The sequence below is a fragment of the Tachypleus tridentatus genome, chromosome 8 (genome assembly GCF_004210375.1).
Source record: "Tachypleus tridentatus isolate NWPU-2018 chromosome 8, ASM421037v1, whole genome shotgun sequence".
Taxonomy (NCBI): Eukaryota; Metazoa; Arthropoda; class Merostomata; order Xiphosura; family Limulidae; genus Tachypleus; species Tachypleus tridentatus.
In genome coordinates this window covers 28,608,079-28,619,564 of record NC_134832.1, presented here as the reverse complement: position 1 = coordinate 28,619,564, position 11,486 = coordinate 28,608,079, and the positions used below count along the sequence as shown (strand labels likewise).

Genomic DNA, 11,486 nt, shown 5'->3' with positions numbered 1-11,486 from the left:
CATACTTATCTCAAGATCTTACTCTTTAGAAATGTTGACAGATGTGACAGTTTGACTATATTATTTCCAAGTATCTTAATACAGTTACGACAGAAAGTGCTCATACCCCTCTGTCCCGAGTGATTTTTGCTCATAACTTAAAAAGTATCACGGGTAGGATAATAGAAGTATAATATATTATAAATATTATAGTAACACACATCTACATAAATTTGTATTTAAATTAACGACAAATAAACAGTTTATAAACAATTAACCAAAAATAGAAGGAGCAGAAAGTGTTTGTACAGCTCAGAACGTGTGAAAAAAAAACTGATATTCCCGTGATGGGTTCATAATTATTGGAATTTAGCCAGCAAAAAATGTACTTCTAGCAATTTAGCGCCGTCTCCGTCATTATTTGCTTGGTCATCATGGAGAACAGGAAACAACTGTCCAGTGATTAAAGTTTGTTTGTTTGTTTTGGAATTTCGCACAAAGCTACTCGAGGGCTATCTGTGCTAGCTTTTGCAGTGTATCATCACCACCCACCGCCAACTCTTGGGCTACTCTTTTACCAACGAATAGAAGAATTATGCTCGGAACTTGCGGCTTAGGTGTCGTTGGATCTTCCAGCACGACAATGACCCTAAGCACACATCGAATCCTGGTTGCAGAGGAACATATAAGCGTTCTGGGTGGTCATCGCAGTCACCCGATCTCAACCCAATTGAAAACGTTTGGCATGAGTTGAAGACCATGGTTCAGTAGCGTCATCCGAAAACTCATATATAGATTTCCAACTTTTAGTTGAACAAGAAATTTTCACTTTTATAAGAGAAAATAAAATGACCACCTGGTATGTGTCATATACCAAACAGCTTCCCATGAATTTTATACTAGTTTCGCTATGTACGTTACAATGTACATCTTCATAAAAAAGGAAAGTAATGTATGTTTGTTATTATATTCCAACTTTTAATATGAACAGTTTGAGCCTGTCTTCACCAAAGAAATCAGCATGAAGTATTTTTCACAATATGTTTAATTTAGTAAAAACAATTATGTAGAACTTAAATATAACTAAATTTGAAAATTTTTCAATTGGTAGAGTGGGAATTGCCTGAACTGACCAAACAATAAGGACTGGTATAAGGTTAGTTCATTTAGCCTGCTAAAGTCAATGGTGAAACATAGCTTTTATTTTTTTATTTCAGAGTAATCACTAGTAAGAACTGTATCTTATGATGATTTTATGATACTGTTTTTTAACATGTGCTTAATGTCACTACTGGCTATATCCTTTGTACTCAAGAAAAGAACTTTTGCCACAATTGTTTGAATTGTGTTTATAAATCTCTGATATCTATGAGGTGCAAGGTTAATGTCATGTACTTAGGGCAAACACTAGCATTAAAAAAAGTAAGTAATTCACTGAAACTTTTCTGCTGACAATGACTGTACAGTTCTGTTTCTATTCTTGGTTGCACTGTATTTGAAATAATATTAGTGATACATAGTTTCATTTATTTCTCCTTGACATTTTAACCATACAGCTAAAGTAGCCAACATATATTTTATTAATTTGTTTAAGCAAAAAGCTATACTATGAGCTATCTCTGCTATGCCTACCACTGTATCCAAACCCAATTATTAATGGTGTGAGTTCTCAGACTTACTTCTGAACCACTGGAGGAAACTAATAGGTTTATCGCAGGTATACCCTATCAATGTCACATATTTTAATCTTGGAGATAATATTCTAACAATTGGTGTTAGAATTTATTTCACATATGACATTTATAACTGTGATGGAAGGTGTTGGTGGGCACAAGTGTATTTATACTTTTTTCTTGAAACAAGTTGTGACCACATCTGATCAATGACTTCCTTCTCAAATTCACCTGGCTTAGCAATCATTACCAACTGTTTCTGACCCTACAATATATCTAAAATACCAAGATGGAACTACCATTGTTTTTTCACATTGAAATTATTAGTTATATGTCAGCAGTCCTGTTTACAATGCCCCAGATGTTCATAACTATAAGTTAAGCTGCAATGGCCCAGAACAGAGTTCTGCTTCTTGAGGATTCAAATTATTAGTGTTCCTGATCTTTTGATTTAAATATCAAAGTGGATTACAAAAGTGAGTTCCACCTCTTATAAAAATCTTCATTTAATCACTGTTCACAGTTTGAAGAGATGTCTTCAAGATCTGCAAAACATTACTCGGAATACATTTTTGAACTTTCAGGGTGTCTAGTGAGTGAGAGAAAATGTTATTGTTCAAAACATATAGATTAGATTCTCTTTAGCTAGTCTGATATACAAGAACCACGTGGGTAGTGTATCCTGCAGAGGAGTGATCAAGGGTAAACTTGATAGTTTTGTGGATGGTGTTAGCATAAGAAATAAAGACTTTAAGTGGTTCAAACTCAACTTCCCAAATGAAAAATATCATCTATTAAAATTTCCAATGTGAGATTTTACAGGACATTGCAGTAAGAGCTAGTTTTCACTATGATCCCTAAATATATTGGCATAGTTAGGAGTCATTTTGATATCCACTGCAGTACCATCATTGCTAAATTTGAACATGTTTGTAGATACGACAAAAATGGTAAAGTGGATTATTTGGGTTATTTTCGAAATTGGAAATATTTAGGGGAGGCGTCAGAATTTCTAACCCTTAATTATGTGCAATATTAATGTAAAAAGGAAAAGATACCCATTGTACACAGAAAGAGCAGTCATTTCTTATTTCATGATAACAAGAAATCCACCTGAAGTGAAAATGTATCTCAGGATGACTGGTATGGGTATTAAAACTTTATTTAAAGCAGAGGACAACATTTCGACCTTCATAAGCCATCTTCAGGTTAACCTGTACCAGCTGCCCTGAGATACATTTTTAATTTATTTGTTTCAGATTATTGTCTCATTATTTGGAAAATTTTTAGGTTTGTATTATATCATTTTCAACTGCTTTAATATAAATCTCTGGATTTGATTCTATGTTTGATGAAGATGTCTAATAGGGTTTTTCTTTGAAAACCAGAGTATGTTGGTTATCAATAAGGAGAAATTTGTTGTCAAAATGTACATGGAGTCTAATTTCTGAGAAAATATGTGTAGTTCTGATAGAAGTTCAGATTCAGTGAGAATTTTATTTTGGGGGGAAGAAGTTGAGACACTTCCTAAGCAATTTGAGTTCTGCATGTGGAAACATGAGTAGGAAGTTGAATAATACTTGTAAAATATATGAGGTCACTGTTATTATTTGCAGGTGTGCATGGGTAGATAGTTCATTATTACTTGTAAAATAAATATATGAGATCCCTATTATTCTTTGCAGTAGTGTTAGTTTGAGAGGAATCTTCTGTAGTAGGAAAGGAAGTGGTTTTAAATATTTTCCCCAGGTGTTAATTTAGAAACCTTGGTTTTAATAGTTTCAGTAGGATGTTTGCTAACATGGTAAATTTTTTACCAAATATTTGACAATTGGAAAAAAAGGTGTTCCAAGAGTCTACGTTTTTTAATTGATGTTATTTCTGAGAGACTGTTTTTTATTGTTTTTTTAAGGAGGAATAAGTCAGTTCTCCTTTTTAAATTTGTGAACATCTGCTTCTTCTTTCAATGAGGTGAAAACAGGAGAAGTCTTCCTTTATATTAAGGTCTTGAGTATGGCCAAATGTAAAGAAGATGCTGCTCACATACAAAAGGATTTATGAGTTGGGCAAATAAATGACAGATGGGTTTTAATTACAATAAATACACAGTAATGCATGTGGGTTATAATAATTTGAATTGTAAATATAATTTAGATAGGAATAACTTTAATAGTGTCATGAAAGAAAGGGATCTTAGTGTTGGTGTAATAGTTGATCAGTCTCTTAACCCATTCAAGCAATATGCTATTGCTAGTTGCAATGCAAATAGGATTTTAGGTTGTACCCACAATGATATTGAATATGAGTCTAAAGAGGTTTTTATTTTATTGTATAGGTTACTGGTAAGGCTACATTTGAAGTCTTCTGTATAATTTTGGACTCCTTACTTCAGGAAAGAGATTGAACTGTTGGAAAGGGTTCAGAAAAGGGTTACTAAAATAGTATCCTGGGATGGAGGAGTTGTCATACAAATAGAAATTGAAATATCTCATTTTTTTCTTGAGGAACAATTAGTTAGAAGGGAAGTGATTGAGATGTTTTAGGTTGTAAAGAGAATTGATAGTGTTAATGCATCATTTTTTCATGCTTAGCAGTGATAATAGTAGGACTAAAGATCACAAATATATATTTTGTCAGGGTAAGGGTCATCTTCAGCTGAGACAGTTCTGTTTTTCTTAACAGGTTGGTTGGTTTTTGGAATGGGTTGCCTTAAGATGTTGTGGAGGCAGTAAATTTAAGTCAATTTAAGAGAAAGTTTTATGAATATACGAATGATAAGGGCTAGCTTTAAGTTTTTGTTTATAATACTTTTAGTTTTGTTTAGATTATGGTGCAGAAAAGATGGACCAACAGATTACATGTTATCCCATAACACTGTTATGTCATATAGAATATTAATAGAATTGTGTCAGAAGTGTTTAATAATATATATAGTTATGTGTTTTCTAAAGAGCTATGCTTGAGAACCTGGTATCCATATGTGGTAGAAATTTTGTTATGAGCTCCTATCGTGATATGTGCTTTTAATGTAACAGATTTGGATCTGTTCTATTTTGTATGTTACTGGATATAAATATGGTAAACTGAAATAATAAAAGCAATATATATGCAAAAACAACTGCAATAGAGATGCTAAGGTGTTAAAAGCTGTTTCTGCTTGTTGTTAAACATAAAGTTACATAAACAGCTACTCATGCTGTGTGCACTACAGGTATCAAATCCAAGTTTCTAGTGTTATAAGCCTCCTGACTTACCATTGAGTCATTGGAGGATGTATCACTAGCATATCTACATAACAAATTTCTGAATTCTCGCACAATTTATTAAATATGTTGATGTTCTAGTGCATTGCTTAGTAACATTTTACAACTTTTTGACAAGTTGCTTCCTACTATAGTTGAAGCATTTACACTTTGGTTGAAGTTGAGTGTTGTCGGAAACTAGGATGAGGAAGCCAATGGAATGGCCAGATAAAAAAAGGGAGTTCAAGGGAAGGAAAAGTGAAGTTGCTGTCTTCTTCAGAAAGTATGTGACAATATGATGAAATATAAGATGTAAACTGAACATAAGTAATATGAAAGTTGACACTAACAAAAGATGGAGACTAAACATTTTAATGAATGAAACTCTACAGGAGAAGTGGTTGGCTGGTGAAGCTTGTAATATAGAGAATGCAGTAGTCACAGTGACATTGCTTTTGGGTAGGTTTGTAAATCAGGAATTATAAAGTGAATGGATAATAAATAGGGTAGAAGAAAACAACACAGATATAAGAAGAGTGAAAGTTATTAGTTGTGGAATTAGATGTTTGTGAGACTGTATGATCTGGGTTGAGTTCATTAACAGAACCAAAAGAAGTACCCAGAAGGTCAATGTGAAATGTTTTTCTAACATCGTCAACACATATAGGTAAGTAATGTGGATTTTCCAGGTTTATATGTTCATCAAATATGAATCCTAGGGATTTAATTTCTTTTTGAAATATTTAAATTACTTTATAAATATAATCAAATATTTCTGATTTCTTTATTACTTTTGCAGACTTTGTGTTTAAATAGCAATAGTTTCAGTTTTCTTGGGATTTAGAATAATATGCCATATGGAGAACCAAAAACCTAGTTCATCCATAGTCTTCTAAAGCTCAGCAGCAGCATGCAGAGGTTTGAGGAAAATATTTCATACAGCAATGTCATCAGAATACTGTGAACAGTGTTTCAACTATATTTGAAATATTTATATCATTGACATACAACAAGGCATAGAGTCACATTGGTTGCTGGATAGACAAAAGTAGAAATGCTTAATGAACTTTAATTTTAGCAGAGCAATTGTTAAGAAAGTCAGTTAACCATACCATAAATGTATCAATGGATTTAGAGAATGGAATTTAAATGTTAAATCATGCTATGGCAAATACAATGAATACTTTCTCCTATCTCAAAATGTCACAACAGTTATGTAATTATGATTATACCATTTAGTTATACACTCTGTTAACATAACAACATGATCAATGGTATTCTTCTTCAGTAGTTTTGGAAATTGTTAGGCATGGCATTGTATTATAACAAGGTGAGTTATCTTTCAAACAAGACTTTTTCTAGGGTTTTGCAATATAGCTTATCAAACTAACTAACAGTTTTATGTTTAGAATTCTCATTTTATTCACTTTAGCTGCACAGTTGAACTCACACTGTCCACGATTCTCAGTGGTGAAATAACTGTGAGGATAAAATTAAATCTAAGTTATTTTTAAATTGTAGCTTATAAATATAGTAAAGTAAAATAACAGAAGAACTATATATGTAAAAACAACTGAAATAGAAATGTTATTGTTATTGCAAGCTTTTGCACTTTGTTGTTTGGTACAAAGCCACAAAGAGCTATCTAAGATGAGCTCACAACAGGTTTTGAAACTAAGTTTCTGATGTTATTAGCTTCCTAAATGTTTACTGTACAGTTACATTATTTACTCCACTGCCTCTCATTTAGCATTTATATTCTAATTACTGATGGCCCAAAATTTGAGTAGTTAGCATTAAACTGTACATTAATATTCTCTCATTATTCTTTGCAAAACTAAGACTTACATATGATACACTTGATACAATGTATTCAACTGTGCAGTTTACAAGTACTATTTCCACTTACAACCTACACTAAGTATTTTTGTGTGGCCAACATTTGTGCAATATGGAAATAATACTTTTTATACACTGAAAATATATTTCCAATAAATATCATCCACTCATACAATAACATAATAGTTTTGTTTGAGCATTACTGCCCTCTATATATACAATTTTCACTTGTCACTAGTCTTTAATCTCTTTCACATGTTTTGATGTGTTATCATTCCAATGTAGCATGCAAATATGTATGTGCCAACCCTTCATTAACACAAGTGCAACACAGCTTTCTAATACAATTGACTCTTTTTGTGCTGTAGAACCCAATCTTCACTTCAAAATTAAGCCCAAAAGAACCACCAGCAGTGGGAAGAAAGGGTTGGAAGTGTGAAAGGAGAAGGGTGTGGTGATTAACATTAAGATATCATTCAGGAAGGAAAGTAATATGAAGAGGACAAAGGATCTGGAAGGAATGTACCCACAGGGAAATTGTCAGAGAGTTGAAATTGTCAGAGAGTTAAACACTTTATGGGAATGCAAAAAATATGGAGTGTATTGGACAAGGTTATGAGATATCCACGTAACATATTTATGGCACTACATCCATACATCCAGGAAGACTGTGAATGGTCTGGGAGTGTTTACAGCTGCAAATTGGGATTGTGCAGCCCAGGCAGAAAATGGTAAAAAGGTTAACCATATCATCCTCAACTTGCCTCACCATACAAAAAAAGTCTTGTTTGGGCTTAGGAAATACAGCCAACTGCATGATGAACTCTTAACTCCCATCTATGATCCAAGCCCTCCTCAACCAAAAGTACAACTCTTGTGAAGACACAAGTAAACAAGACTTGTTCAGTCCTAAAAAAACATGTAAAGAATGGATACAGCATTTACATGTTCATGAAAAATACTTCAAAATAAGTTTATGTTATAAGTTGTCAGATGTTTGGTTGATGACATATAAAAAGGTTTCTAATGTAGAATGTTCATTAAAAAGTAACATTCTGAATATGAATGTTCAAATTGCTACTTTTATTGTTGTTGTAAGTCTTACCATAATATAAACTAACATTGACAGTAAACTTTAAGATATAATGTATAATAAGTTATATTTTTCTTGTATTTTGAAATAACAAACTTCAAATCATCATATCACTAAATCAAATTTATTTTCCTTATTTCTTTTCATAAAGGTAATGTAATAAATAGAGTGATATCTTAAAACAAATGTTTATCAGATAAAACAAATATATTTCTTTACAAAATTGACTAAATATGTATTTCTATTATGAATAATTTCAACCAAAAAGAAATTAAGTATAACTTTGGAAACTTTAACAGGCAACTTGCCTTGAAATTTAACAGATATGTTATAATTAAACTTTTTAAAACACCTATTTTATGCTCTGAGATGTCTATCAAACTATACTATTTACATATCTTTCATGATATATATATATGTATATACACACAAACATACACACACACACACACAAATTAAGTTACAACCTAGAACTTCTAGATGGCTTTAAGCATGTAGACATATATCCATGTATCACACACACATACATCCATAACCTAATCTGTATGATCAGTTTCTGGTATTGTAATTGATAAAAGATATATATTCTTTTTAACAGAAACACAAATTGTAAGAATGATGTAATTAAAGTTACTATCAATATTTTCATAATTTATTACTGCAACTTTTACCTATTAATGGATCATGTTTGAAAAAAAAATAATAGAAAAGGTGCTTCATTGCACACATTGATGTAAAAAGATTATTATTTCAATAAATCTGCTGGACTGGTATAATTAATTGGGAATCATTTTCAACAAAGTCTACTCTCATATTTCTTAACTTAATGAAACTCTAGTTTAGCTACAACTGATTGTGCAAAGTTAGAAAATAGGCTACGTAAAATGTTTCAAATAGCAAATACATTATTTGTTTGCATGCCTGTTTCTTTTAGGTATAAACACTGTTAAATCTAGACCTTCTCATTGTCATGATGTTGTATCAAAAACAAAAGAAATTCTGGTGTAATATATGTTAAAATAAAGAAACAGAGAATTTTTAAGGTTATTACTTTCCTGATGAAACCAGAAGCAAAAACAAAGTCTGTAAAAATTCCTTAAAAGGGCTATTTATGATAATTACACAAAACCTGCAGTCATGATTTTTTGTATTTCAGACTCTTACTTTGGAAAGTGACTGAAATAACATATTGTGATGATTTGTGTCAACCTTTATGAGGAAACATCATTTCTCTAGAATTAAAGTAAAGCTGCAGAAAAAATAATAATACATCATACAGAAGTAACAGGATGTCCAGATGAATCCCTGAAGATTCTTGCTAACATGAGGCTAGTCTTGAATTTATAAACTGTGGCAACCTCTACAGTTGCCTCTGGCACTTGATAATATACAGCAAAATAAACACAATTTGAATGGTTATTATTCATTTATTATATTTCACAGTTTCTTAATTATTTTTTCCTTAAAAAATTTTAAGTTTTACAGTGGTAAAAAAGTTTATTTTATCAGCTAATTTTTTCACAAATTTCTTTAGAAACTTTCTCAGTTTTGAGGCCATAATGCATGTAGGTATAAATGTGTTTTATGAATGATGTACTACTAATTATTATATCAGCAGCTTTATAAGTTGTCTTGGCACTGTATCAACCATTTTTTAACTATAAATAGAGGTTTTTACTGATAGTAAGCTCAAAAACCAACCTGCTATAACATGCGTGCTATGCTACCATGGCCAAGGATTGAGAATTAACTCCATGAGTAAAAGCAGTAATTGTTTCTTTGAGCAAAGAGCAATTTTTTAAAAAGCAAATTACTAGAAGAATTAAATTTAACAAGTCACATTTCCCTCATGCACTTTATGTCACAGTACAAAAATGAGTCACTGAGTGTAGAGATATATAAAGATCAGCTGTGGAGCTAGGCAAAGGAAAGGGTATAAAGAAACCTTTCACAAAAGCTGATTATCATGTTTTAAAGTGCATGAACCTGAAAAATTGTTGACTGTTACCCACAGATCTCAAAAGGGCATGCCAGAAAATGTCCAGGGTCACTGTCTGGTCTCACCTGTTGTCTGCAAGTCTTACAATAAAATGTCCAAGATGGAAACCCTTCCTCACTAACAAGATGAAAAAGGTGAAATTCAGTTGGACCAAAGAGCATGCTGACTGGAATAAAGTAATGTGGAGCAAAGTGACTTCTAAGATGTATCAAAGTTCAACATGCATGAGTCTGATGAGAAAGACTTTGTATGATATCCATGTAGAAAAGTTTCATCCAGCATGTTTCAATGCAACTGTGAAACATTTTCAAGGTCAAGTAATATGAAGATGCATCTCTGTGAGACACCTGAATCTTTTAGAGAGGATTAAGACACTACAATAATTAGGTTACAGTCCAGATTTCAACCCTATCAAAAACTGTAGGAATGTAATGCATAACAAGGTGCAAAATAAGAAACATAAAAAGCCCCATATAGCTGCAGGAAGCCCTATTCTGTGACATCATAAACTTATATTTGACTACATTCAGTCCCACTTGCACTGTATGTCACAGTGATGTCAGGTAATTATCAAGACCAGAGGAGACACAACTAAGTTTTCTTACTCAGAGAACATTTTTGTATTTAGTAAATATGCATTAATCATCAGCAGCAATACCTTTCTCACAAATGGTTTGTTAATAAATAAATATATATATATATACATGTTTTGGGGACTGAAATGCAAGTCTACTTACACCAAGTCCTTATAGAAAAGTAGAGGCACCTAAAAAGTATGAAAAAAATATTGGTTGATGTAAGGTTTTTACCAGCAGTGTATATTTCAAGATCTCTTTGCATATTCCAAATGTTTCACCTATTTGTTAACATGTTTTCCATCATTTCAGTAACTTTTAGTAATTTTGTTCATGAAACTGCATAAATTTGTTGGCCTAAATAAAATCCAAAGAAAATAATGCATTCCATTGCAATAGTATAAACATTGAGTTAAAATGTAATGAGATGAGAAACATAATTTGAATATCTTTGTTAACATAAAACAAGTAACTTTGCAATAAATTATGCACTAATTCATTAAAACAAATACTTGCTTAGAGAGCAGATAGATTGATGCAGTGTGTTAAATAAAATGAAAAGAGCTCACACCAGTGTTGATTGTATTTAATGAAAGAAGTAAAAATATAAACCAAAATTACATAAGTCCCTAATTTCTTCTGTGATGGATTTACTACCATATATCTATTTTAATACTGATGTTTGTTCAAGTTAAATTTATATATAGAAGTGCATGCAACTTATACTATTAAATTTGTATTGTGTGATTCCTGTACGTTGGTGAAGTTGTAGAAGATTCTTGAGTAGAAGAATCAACAGTATATGTGTATGTAAATGCAAGTGTATTATCAGTACTGTTGTGCAGGCTTAAATTTTGAGAAACTTTCCTCATGGCTATAAATGCAACCAATGTAGCATGCCAAAAAACAGCATATGTTATTGGTTTGCTATAGTTGATACACTATAAACCTCTTAAGCTATAGTTGTGATTAGTGCTTATTAATTGGGAACTTCAGATATATTGACCAAAAACGTTTATGGATTTCAAACAACATAATAACCATTTAACTTCAGTGGATTCACCTCAAACATTGGGAACCCTTGAT

At 31.8% G+C, this 11,486-nt stretch overlaps 1 long non-coding RNA gene across 1 annotated transcript; it reads left to right on the top strand.

Moving 5' to 3' along the window:
• The first annotated feature begins 1,145 nt into the window (after positions 1 to 1,145).
• Positions 1,146 to 7,813, top strand: LOC143222055 (uncharacterized). Its single transcript, XR_013011973.1, has 2 exons — positions 1,146 to 1,401; positions 7,102 to 7,813. It is a non-coding gene; the product is annotated as an uncharacterized LOC143222055 (long non-coding RNA).
• The last annotated feature ends 3,673 nt before the right edge of the window (positions 7,814 to 11,486 follow it).